At 31.4% G+C, this 13,265-nt stretch overlaps 1 long non-coding RNA gene across 1 annotated transcript in view; it reads left to right on the top strand.

Moving 5' to 3' along the window:
• Positions 1–11,868, top strand: part of LOC126811512 (uncharacterized) — a 90,754-nt gene extending 78,886 nt beyond the window's left edge. Inside the window, exon 7 of the long non-coding RNA XR_007675616.2 lies at positions 10,946–11,868. This is a non-coding gene — a long non-coding RNA (uncharacterized LOC126811512). The remainder of the gene's footprint in view (positions 1–10,945) is intronic.
• The last annotated feature ends 1,397 nt before the right edge of the window (positions 11,869–13,265 follow it).

Raw genomic sequence — 13,265 nt, 5'->3', positions numbered from 1 at the left:
GATTAACAATGTAATAATATAGTTATAGATTACCCCCCCCCCCCCCACCCAAAAAAAACCCCCAAAAAACATATATCACTAACACTACTAATGGGTCATACCATCCAAGGGCTTGTTAAATTTTATGCATTTTTATGTATGTTGATAAGCGGAAATGGTTTAGTCAGGCCAGACAGTACCATTAAATTTAGGATTAAAACTGACATTTTTTTTTTAAGGAAGTACTTTATTATTTTTTAAGAATTGATTGTTTTAACAAAATTAAAACATTAAGTTACATAAAGACCTTCTTCGTATGATGTCACAGTACTCTATTGCAGTTTACTTTTATTTATAAACAAGTTAAATGGACATTAGTGCTTTTGAGATCTTTGATGTTTGTAAAACATTAATTTTGATTTGACTATTCATTTACATCTGATGTTTTCAAATTAGAAATAAATCTGTCAGTACTTTGCTCAGGGATAGACATATTAGCTTATCGATTTATGAGTCGTTGATATTTTGAAATGAAATGGGGTTTAACGTCCTACTGTTCTGCTCTGACTGGGCTAATGAAGACGGACATACACGACTCCAATGTATATTTTGTAGTTGTTGTCAAGGTGCTTAATGAAAACTAATGAAGGATATCTTACTCAGATCTTTTTGGTAACCCGAGGAGTATAAGGTTATTAATTATATTGTTCCTGAATGGATTACATTTCTTTTCTTGCGAAAAAATATACCCTAAAAAAAAATTTGTTTAAAGTTGATAGACTACCTTTGTCTCTTTAAAATAGAAATGTACAATTTTGTGATGGGTATACTAGACGTATGTAAACAGAAGCTAGATATGCAATTTAAACAAAAGATAAAGTGTGATAAGTAGTTAACTATTGTTGTCAGTAATGGATATGGTGTGAGCAAAATGAAATGTTGTAGGTCCTTCTTGATGATAACCTTACACTTAAATCTAACTGATTTCAGTGCACTTGCATGGGGAACACATTGACAAAGATAGGTGTCTGGCGCTGATTGCTGGAGCCATTGAGGAGATGAAATGATAACCGTATTTAAATAAGGTTTATTAAGTGAGACGTGTAGGAAAAAGGCATGGACACAGATTAGGGTTTGGTTATTTAGTAGGCGCAGAGGAATTAGTGCAAGAGCAACTATAGCATTCGACAACTATATGGCACAGGATCCACCTTTTCTTGACTTTTATCAAAAATTTTTCAGTTATGAAAAAAATAAAATTACTTGAATTTCAGTTAATTAAGAATATTATATAACTGGGAAGATACCTTAAAATTCCATTTGCATGCAGATGGAAAGCAAGAATCTGCAAACTGAAAACATCAAAAATAAGTGGTAACAAAGGTTATCATCTTCGATAACCCCTAAACCTCAGCCCATTTTCAAAACACATTATCATTGGATAAAACATGATAAAAAAAAAGGATTCTGTTATCATGTACAATAAAGTAAGCCAATGTATGACCCATAGTATCATCAAGCTGGTTTTAATATGGGAGATAACTCTATGACGGGTGAAACTGACCCAATGATCAAATGCATGTTAAAGTGTAATAACATGAGAAGTGTTTTTCAAGTGTTAAGGTAGCCAGTGATAGATAACACTGCTTGATTAAAGTAAACTAAATAACTAGAAACTAAGCCAAATGGCAAATAATTATTTTCTGATAAGAGGAGAACAGCTATTAAGGTGAAAGCCTTATAAAACCCCAGAGAGAAAGAGCGCTGAAATACTTAATAATTTCCGCTTTAATGACTGGATTTGATTAGTTTATTAGCAATAAAAGGAAAAGAAAATACTCTCACAGAATAAATTATTATTAATGCTTTTATGTTTATAATTTAAAATCACATATCTTGTGTCACCCCTGTCTACTCTCTCAAGGATTCTGAATTGTTTTAAAAAAAATTTAAACCTGGACGCTTGTTTTATGCGTATACATGTATTATGTGTAACGGATATTGATTAGAAAATAAAAGTAGAAGCCAGCATTACATATTACATGAATAAGCTGCCGGAAGTTATTTATTGCATTTTGAATTACGATGTTGCAAGGGTATATTCATGATGTTCTTGTAAGTAAAGCGTAAATACTGTGAAATACAGTGTAAATGTTGTGTTTTTAATATGCGTCATCTTCTTGCTGAATGAATTGTACACATGCAGAAGTCTGTTGTTATTAGTATTGTATGAAAGGTAGATAATAATCCGACATACAGTGTGCATATAATAATCCTTATTACAATAATTATGATTCATGTTCGCTGTAACTTGATGTTGCACTGACTTGGTAGCTCAAACAGGTCAACCATATCCTAGAAAATTTGAGATCCGCAATAGACAATGAGTGTTATATCAATGTTCACAAGGTCTTTTTATGTAAAACCACAAAAATATACATGTTCACCTTCACCTTGGTTCAGCCCCTGAATAATAGTAGGTAAAACATATATTAGGCCATTGATGTTAGATTTTGAACACCTGATTCTGAAAACATCAAAAACTAGGAGATGACTTAGACCGTGATATAGATTTTAAATATCACTGCATGTTCCATGTTTAGAATTGTATATCTTGTGTCTATGGCACCAATTGGAATGCAGATTGGCTCTCTCAATTGCAGAAAATATGTTTATATACTAAAATCTTTTATATGTTTGGCAACCATAATGAATCTAATTTGCTTCTGGATTAGGTATAAGATATATACATGCTTTAGTGCAGAATATTTTAATGGGATCATAGGCAATAACTGGTTATAATATTCATGAGCACAATTCAGAAATTCTTCAAAACCAGCCTTGGAATGACATCCATGGCTATGTCGACACAGGTGTTTTCTTCCCAAAAAAAATTCAACCCCAATTGTAACATTTTCTTGTCTAAAAATAACCCAATTACCATTTCTCTATGTAATGTTAAACATTAAACAAAAACTACATGATCTTTTTGTCATATTTTGATGTGGTTTTTTTTTCGTTTTCCTCAGGCCATGAGACATGACCCATGTCTGTCAAAAACCGTGTCTTGTCAAAAATATTGTAGGACCATCCTAATAATCGCTAGGTAAATACTAGGTTAAATTTAGAATGATGAGGGATTTGTCTTATGGGGTTTATTGGCTGGAAGGCGAGACAGTACCATTTATTACAAATGAAAGACATTTTGATACATTTATATTTTTGTACAACTTGATGGTTAACTTAATTAAAATTCTTTAGAAGTTTTCTGTTTAGCATTATCCCCTAGGTTATAGAAATACTTTAATAAAAGCTCTTGACTGTTATAATATAAAATGATAAAGTTTGTTTTTGATTAAGAATTATTGATTATTTAGTGGACAGTCTTTCAATAAGTTGTACTTTATAGAAAAAAGTACTTTTAGCCATTGCACAGTTCCTGAAAATCTATGTTTCATAAAACACACTGATATTTTTAGGCAGTGCATGGTGGCCTTATAATTTTTACTTAATTTTAAAAAATCAACTTTACCCATTTTTGAACTTAGTGCTTGTGTACCTGGAAGAACTCTTTTGTGTCTATAAACAATCTGGACCTAACCTTAGATCATCTACAGATTCTACATTACTGTGTGTTCAAAAATAAGATAGTCTGTATGGGAAGCATACAGTTCATGGTGCGAACATCTGTAATGATCTTCCAAGACACATTCAGGAAATTAAAACATTTGAAAACTCTTCTTCTTACCAAATGTCTGTGCTAGAACTATGGACTTATGACTCTTGGACATTATGTAGCACAATACAACACAATCAGTTATCATTACTCAATAATTTGTATTTTTGTAACAAAAATTCCATTTTATTCCCATCTGTATGTCATCACCATTTGACTAGATTATATAAGAATTTAATTGGTGAAATATAACATAATCTAATTAATCCATAAGAAATAGAAAACATTCATGTATTCTGTCACTGTCTATTATTTTGATATTGTACAAACTGTTACTGTTTCAGCTTCTATACCAGATATTCAAGATAATTAATGAACTTTCTTATTGAAATAAATGCTTTTCTACTGGTACTAATTGCTGCCTTTATCAGAACTTGTGAGCCCATTTCCATCTTATTGTCATCCTCTTATCTTAACTTGTATTGTTTTATCATATAATGTTTTGTATGGGGCATAGAGAATCCAAGGTTATCTGGAAGGTCGTGAGATTTTGGTATCTCACAGTGGTGGAGATTTAGTATAGGTTGTTATAGGTTTTAAATTAGAACAAGATTTTAGCTTTGCTAAATAGAAATGGTGGACAGTTGCAAAGATCTTTAATAGATGGATGATATATTCAAATTCGGAACTCTGAGGGTTAATTGTTTCAGAATGATTGAATTTAGTAAAACCTGAAATGGATTTTTGGATTAGGAAAGTTCATGATCAGTCATTAAAGTATCAGAAATAATGGACAGTGAGTAGCAATGGTTTTTGAAAGATGGAAGATAATGTTTGATTATTTGAATTGTTTCAGAATGACAGAATTAATGGAAACCAAAAATAGAGTTTTGAATTAGGTTAGTTCATGATTATTCATTAGAATATCTGTATTTTGTTTTTATACGGCCACAGTCCGTCCGTAGGTTGGTCCGGCTTCAACAATTGCTTGTGGACACTCTAGAGGCTAAAGTTAATATCCGATTGACTTCAAATTGATACACAGATTTTAAGATCATGCGACGAGGAATCAGATTGATTTTCAACAATTTCTGATAATTACTGCCAGAGTTATGGCACTTGATCACTTGTGGACGCTCTAGAGGTTAAAGTTAATATTCAATTGACTTTAAATTTATACAGTGTTTACGGTCATGAGGCGAGGATGCCTATTGATTTCCAACAAATTCCGATAATTACTTCCAGAGTTATGGCCCTTCATAACTTTGAAATATTTTGTGGACACTTTAGAGGCAAAAGTTAGTATCCGATTGATCAAAAATTAATACACAGTGTTTAAGGTTATGAGATGCATGTTGCTTTTCAACGATTTCCGATAATTACAGCCCTTGATCACTTGAGAAATCTTGATGACGCGCTAGAGGTGGTTAATTTCATGAGACAAACAATCGACACTAATTCTAATGACTAATCAGGTTTTCGGGTTTTCATTACTGACAAAAGAAAAATATGTGACAGCCCTTTTTGATTGCTCAGACGACTTGGCTGCTGTGGGCGTATATTTCATTGCCTAACAACCTATCTTTTAAAATTTAATTTAACTTTTAAAAGTGCAAGATTGCCGAAAGCAATATGCAAATTTGCACCTGTTTGGAAACCATATTGAAGTTATGATGCAAAATGATTTTTATTACATGTGAAGCCATCGCCATCGAAACTATAAATTGGTTCAAATTATGACTACAATATATCAGGCCGTGTCAGATTGTTTTTCCAATAAATGTGTAAATGTTGAGATTCATTTTTATTTCTTGACATCCAAATGGTTTTACAATCGTGTTTTCAAATATTTATATAAATGTTTCACTAATATTACTGACAGAACATGACACTCTATGTTTAAGTTCAATGTATTTTTAGGTGTATTTGAATTAAATTTAACATTTGATGTGATATTCAGAAGTCATTGGTGAGTGGCTGACATTTGTTGTAGTGAAGAGTTTGCTTGAAGAACTAATTTTCTTAGGTTCTTTTATGGGATTTTACTGCCTTCTGACTGACAATCCTCTTTTCAAATAATTGTCAAGAAACATCTTAATCCAACATAAAAATTACATAAAAGACTGACATAAGTTTTTATGCTCTAAACATGTTTCGACTATGATTTTATTAACTTAGAATTTACAGAAAAAACTTTGGAGTTTTAGGAGAAGTCAGTGTCCTATTTCAATCCGAGATCATGCATATCTTTATGCAAATGGACCACCCTTGAAGTGATTTCTCTATGTAATTTTCAATAACAGACGGCTGTGTTTTGTATAGGAAACCAGAATAACACAATTTCAACTTGACATCAATGAGATTTGAGTAGCCACACATAAAAAGAATTAGTGAATAAGTGAAGCAGATGAGAACATGAATGAGTTTTATATATACTCCACGTTGTACCCTGTCTGTAGTAAAGTTTTATGAATGGTGGTGAAACTCTATTCATTGATAAGAAAAAAAAAATATCTAAAGACTACTCACTATTATATTAGTATTTTATTATGTCACCTAATTTGTATTCTGTACTAAGATATGACGCATGAGTTGAAAAACTGATAAAAAAAAAATCATTAATTCCTAATATTCCAATACCATCTGGATACTAATGTTTAAGATATCCAAGTCAGTTTTAAATATTTTTTGTTCAGGGAGGTCACTTTATCAAAAATGAACAAAGTCAAAGAAAGTATGATTAAAGGAATGTTTGCCTAGTCATTCAAAAGGGATGATAAACTAAGGTTCAGGATTGTAAATTGTTTAAGTGGCATTTAGTAACTGGATGAGAATAACACATGACACTTATTTTTAAACCAGTTCATAATCGCTGGGGTTTTTAAGACAGCATCGTGTTGCATTCACACGTACTATAAGCCAAACCAGTTTAACTATTCTGACCTCTTCGGTCGGAGGTTAGAGTTAACTGCGCATGGGTAGCTTCACATTCTTTATTCGGTTCTCGCACGCTTTCGATAACATTGGCACTGTCTAACCCCAATATTTTCACAGGAATGTAACTAACTGCGTACTGCGCATGCTCGAAGCAAGCTGGAGCTGGGGTTTTTAAGCCAACCCGTTCAGACGACTAAGATGAACCAGTTTAAAATAAAAAGCCTTCTCGAAGAAAGGTCGCGAGCAGGGTTTTTTAAACTGGTTTAACGATCCCCGGGGTTTTTAAACCAGTTCAACTTAAGCGTCTGAACGGGCTATAAGTTACTTGAAGGATTTATTTCTACTGCCTTTACGATGAGGGTTCTCCCGTCTTTATCACATTGACATGCAGATAAAAGACCCCTTGACAGTTGGAAATAAAAGATTAGGCAGAAAGCTGCTGTCTGGATGAAATTTTTAAAGCTAATGTTCTAATTTAATAGCTTCTTTCAATTTGAAGAATTTTCTTGAAAACTAAGTTGTAAACTACCTTCAAATTTATATTTCTTTACAATATTACATCAATATTTGTGTCAGATTTTGAAATATTGCAAAAAAAAAACAAAGTCAAGATTTGATTGAATGGCTTTAATCTGATTTATCAGGATTATGCAGGCAATAGAAGAAATGTGAAATCTTCAAAGTGTTTGACTGTTGGCCACACTTGTATATTAATAAACAAACAGACTTGATTTTTTTTTCCACAAGTCTACAATTACTGTTTCATGTTCATGTACCTTCAAGGGAAGAATATAAAGGACATTAGTCAGTGTGGACTTGTAGCTGTTTTTGTGCTTGAAGTTAACAAGATTGTTGAAATATAATATCAGTAAATCTTGAAAGTTAGAGGCTAATATTCATGTACTGTTAACTCCTATTTTAGGGAGGTTAGCAGACGACAAACAAAATATCATGTACATCGCCTTCAATAAAACGCACAAGGTAATGTTAGATAGTATTTCTATGTAATTGACCCGGTCTTTGAGACAGAATGATTGACATCCCGGGGTTTTAACCAGAGTTTTGGTTTATTTGATATGGTCATATTGTTCGCCTGAACAAAAGCTTACTAAAATAAAAGCTGTGTCAATCTTTTTGCACAGACTTGACAACCATATTTTTATCTGCAGATTTAGTTATCGAAAGGCAAAACCTGAAATCTGTACTGCAGTGAAGACCCTAGTAGGTTATCAAAGTTTATTTAGTTTTGAAAAGGATCAGTTATTCAATGCGATGTTTCCACTCTTACGTAAAGGATGTGCTTCTTTTCTTTGGGTTGTAATTTAAACGTGAGGAGGACGAAATATACATCAAAAGTGCAGCAGTGAATAAATAATTATAAATTTGACTAAACCTATCTTTTGTTATATACACCTTGGCAAGCAAACCTTTTGAAAAATTAACATTGTGTCCTGGCCTATATCTCTATTGACTAAGAAAATAAAGCATGTCTCTTTTGACATACCTAGGTTTTTTCTTGCCATTGAATTTGATATGCAGGATTTTTTTTTTTTTTTGAAGTTGCTTGTTAAAGAAATTCAATAGAAACTGTTGAATTGCTCGTTCAGTTTATTTGAATGTTTCCAAACAATTCTGTTAGTAGATTGACATAATAAATTACCAGTTTCGTTTAGATTAACTTAAACAAGTGTAAGACAAATATTGTATGATCAAACCTATGCTTTAGGAACAACAACTAATGATTACATACTTGGCTCGTTTATGCTTCTAAAAATATATAGAAAAAAATGGAGGTTGTTTTTGGAAAAATGAAGAAATGTGTGCTAAGGTTTGATTGTCTGCTTCTCACACTGAATGAGTTTAGTAAAAAAAAAACACCTTGTTTAAATCAATATAGATTGGTTTGTATTCCACATTCTAACATTCCACTATGAAATTCTCGACCTTACACAATCGCCGGAGATACAGTTGATGTTTTAAAGGTGAGAAATAACAACCAGTTTCCATCATTCTGGAAATAACGAAGATACGTAAACCCAGGTAAAATACAGATCTCTCAACTTTCTTTCAAACTTTTCTTCTTGTCTGTTCTATTATTACTTAAGCTGTACTTTGAAAAATTCTTTCTGTTTCAAGAATGTCCTCAACTACAGTTCAGTAATATGCTCCATGTGTCTTTTTCAAAAAGAATTGATATGCATATGCATAAGTTACTTCAAAGTATTTTAGGTAGCCCTAATTGGTTAACATTGTTTTCACTGTCTTGCCCAGAATGCTTTTGCTATTTAACCAGGAAAGTATATGTGTTCACATGGATTATATACAAAACCAGATTAACTATTCTCACATGTTATAGTTAATTATGCATGCATACCTCTTACTTAAAACTGCAAATTTCCTCAAAAGGTGATGAAATGTGCATGGCTCATTCTGGCTGAAGCCAACCAATTTTAAGCCAAATCAATCATATGGCTAGTAAAAGTCAGTTTAGGAAATAAACCTTTCTCAAAAACAGGTAGTGGCCAATTTGCTCCATTTTTACATTCAGTAGGCAAAGTTAAGCTAACTAGGGCTTTCAGACCATCTAAACTTGAGCATCTGAATAGTATATTAGACTATCATAGCTATTGACAAGAGATGGTCTTGGACATCACATGTAGAAGTCTTTTGGAATAATAAAAGAATACTAGTAGCCTGATTTGCTACAAGTTTGTCTTATGGGTTATGTTTGTGTGTGGTGCAGTCCTGCTGCACTTACTATTAAATCAGTACATTATATATTTGTATTCTATTTGCTGTTTAGATTGCGAATTTGTCTTATAAATTTAAACTGACAGTCAAATATTACTTGTTACTAATGTTACAATGAGTAATGACTTTTGTGAAAAATATTAGGTATACTGACTTTTTTAGAACAATAATTTTGGGAAGCAGATGATATGGCTAACAGTTTTTGATTATTCATAAAAAAATATAGCACATTGAAATCTTTTGAATGTTTCTCCAATCTGTTTTCAAGATGACACGGGTGAAGTTGTAATCATTTAATTCTTATACCTATTATTACTCAAGCTATACCTATTAATCTAATCATATGACCCAGTTGAATTATATATCAATTAATATCTATAAGATGGTGTATAGCGTGTTATTACTTTAATCTTACTGTCACTTCAAAGAGCCAATGATGCTTGGGTCAGTGTGAACAGTCCAAAATAGTGTCAGATTGTCTCACCTGGTCAGCTCAGATAACCACTGACCACAGGTAACTGACGTGTAATATCATTTATCATAATGTCTTGTATCTTTCGTGTTGGTCTACACCACTTTTGGTGTGAACTGAATAAGCTATCATGTTGGTTGACGTGTTGATTATGACAGCTGGGAAAACAAGTTGATATTTCCTCTTATTGTTGCCATGGGCCATGTTAAATCAGTCAAGACTAATGACCAGCCATCTTGTAAAATAATTATTAATAATAAGTACAGTGTATTAAAACATGTTAATAATGATTATACGTTAATCCATCTGACCAGGTGACAAATCAAATGATGTTCTGTTGGCAGAGGATATTTGGCTGAGATCAGTAGTCCTCTTCTGAGATTATTTTGAAAAATTGGGGTATCGATGGGGTTTTGTGTATGTTTCATAGAAACATAACATTAAGTGAATTGTTTTATACTGGTTTTTTGGGGTCCCACCTGGGGCCACCACTTTCTATTGGTGTACAACTATTCAGTGTTTTCAAAACACATTATTTTAAAAATATATATATATTTATGAATATTAATATTTATTATATTTCATGAAGGTGACAATCGTTAACAATCAGGTCTATCAACTGTAGAACTTGTTAGAATAGAATTATTACCTACTTCAAAATGTTAAAACTAAAAACTACCTTAAAGTCTCTGAGAGTTATTTAGGTGATATAGGAATCTCTTGCAAACTACAATATTGTAAAAGTTGAATCTCTCATAGGAATATCAGTCCAGAATAGTTAAATTCTCTTCAGTAATTACAAATATACGATGAACTGAAATTCCATAGATCTATGCTGCTTCTTATGTAAAAATTATACACCGCCATCTTTATGTTTTGTGAATTCTTATTGATAGACTTGTTTCAATCTGATTGAAAACAAGCCAGGACATTATCTAGCGTTGAGATTTTAATTTTCTTTTCTTAATTAAATGTTAAATAATCTTAGTACATGTTAGTGTGGATTAAGCTGTAAGAAATCTGATTTAATATTTTCCATATACAAATCATGCACAGTTACTTTAATAATATGTTATTTCATCATCATTTGACACAACATTTAGACAAAGTTGTATTTTGTATTTTTTCAGGTTACTTGATCATGATGAATTTGCAGGAAATAAAGTGTTGATTTGTACATCAGATGAAAAGATGTGACACAATTGTCATTCTAAATAACCAATCAACTTCCAGATGTATGCTTGATATTACAACGGCAGAAAGAAAAACCTCCTACACAGTTTATAAGATTTATGTTATATTATGATAAACCAAGATTTATAACAGATGACATGTCAATGTCATACTGTCATGTCAGTGACAAGTACACTTGTCAACATTATATGTAACACAGCAGATGTGAGAAATGTTCAAATGTTCACACCCATGTGGTGTGGGAGGTGTTGGGTAAAACTTTTGAGGGGGAGTTGGTAGATTAACAAATTTCTTTTGTTATTTTTTGTTTGATTGGCCTTGAACTATATCAATCAAAGTTTGAAAAATGAGTTACTATTGATTTGTGAGGTAAATAAAGGTGTGTTATAATATTTTGTTCTAGTACTCTATCTCTCAAATAGTAGTATTTGAATTTTATAAATAAACCTACTTAGGTCAAAGAAATCAAAGTACACTCTCTTTACTTGTATATTGTATTATAAGTTTAAACATAATTTGAACAGATTAAGATTTACCTGTGAATATTACTTGAAGCCTGCCTACTTAGATTGAACATCTATAATAAAAAAAGTCACAATATTGTTAAGGGCGTAGATTATCTTGTGAATACTACCAAAATTAGAGGTCCACTTAGATTTTAGAATAAAAAAGTTAAAATATTGAGGAGTCATCAGTTGCTGATCCGAGTAAAAGTTTTTTTAATTGCTGTCAATCTCAAATATATAACAATTACCGGAAGATAAGGTAATCTTTAGTTGACAATTATGACAAGGTGATTTTATTAGCTGTGTAATGAGATTTATGTGGGATGTAGAAAAATCTTGCCATTAAGACATTAAACATGGTATCTTTAGAAAAAATTGATTGTATGAATGTTAAGTTTAAATAAATTTCAAGTTTATATATTATATGTTTCACAAGAATTACTTTTAATTTATTTAGTTACATGCATAAAGTGTATGTTGCACAGCAATCTACTAATTACATACTTACAAGTATATATAAATATATATACATGTATATAGTATTTGAAACTGACCACAAATCTAAGTGTTAACATTAGGTCAGTATGTGTTAAACATAAGTTCAACAAACCAAATCCAAAATATTGACTTTGAAATTAAACAGGCAGTAAAATGACAAATAGGTCATGAGAAAAAGAAACAGCATTGACCCGCTAATACTTTCATTTATAAACAGACACTCGGTTGCCATGTTTAGTTTTAGATTATGACCATCTTCAGCACATCTCTTAACTCTTTCTTAAGGAATTTCCACTTATTCCACTAATTCAGCATATTTTACAGACATGGCGCTGATTGATAACTTAAAAAGAATATTTCTGCTATTCCGCATCAGTGACATATAGTTAAGCAAAATATTCTAATAATTTATTTTGATGATTCAAAAAAACAAGATAAAAAAAAATGTTGGAATTTTAAATTGTTTATATGATTATTCTTATCTTTCAAAATTAGATCTAGATAAAGTATTTATCTGGTAAAGAACATTATTTCTGATAAATATTATGGGACTAGATTATGGGGATGATGATGTTTTAATTTAGATCTTAAAATGACAGAGCTAAAAGAAAAATTTAATTATGTCAATTTATTATATTTGGAACCATTTGGTCTGTGAAGTGTATTCAAAGATATTTGAATTTAAAAAGGGGTCTTTATTAGATGTTTATAGTTTTACTGCTCAAATGTGCAATGTATTTTGAACCTATGAATAGAACAGTCTGTAGTGTTAAAATGTAACCAATTTTAGGTATTACTAATTCATTAATACTAGTATATATATCGCTTCATGCTAATAGAAAAAGACCAGGTTGTATATTTATATTCCTTTGATTAAATTAGCAATATCTGTATTTAGCTGTATCTTTAGCTCCAACAAGACTAGACAGAAGGTTATAGGCGAGGAATTTAAAGACGAAACTGGTTTTCATAGTGGTTTCATAGTTTCAAAAAGTCTGAGATCATTGTGAAAACTGATTTTGTTGACTTTAATCATCAGGAGACCATGCAGATTGGAAACCATATCACTTAGCAAGATTGGATACAAACCCTTGTGATAAAGCAAACCTCGCTAATCAGATAGAAACATGTATATATTATGTAAATTAAATTAATTAAAAAACAAATTTGATGGGTTTTTTTCAATTAAAATGACATAAATCGAGTTCGATGTCGCGTCAGCAAATATTTTTTGTGTATATTTTATATTATT

This window comes from Patella vulgata, chromosome 2 (genome assembly GCF_932274485.2).
Source record: "Patella vulgata chromosome 2, xgPatVulg1.2, whole genome shotgun sequence".
NCBI lineage: Eukaryota > Metazoa > Mollusca > Gastropoda > Patellidae > Patella > Patella vulgata.
Note: the sequence above shows the minus strand (reverse complement) of the source record. Positions and strands in the feature narration are given on the sequence as shown.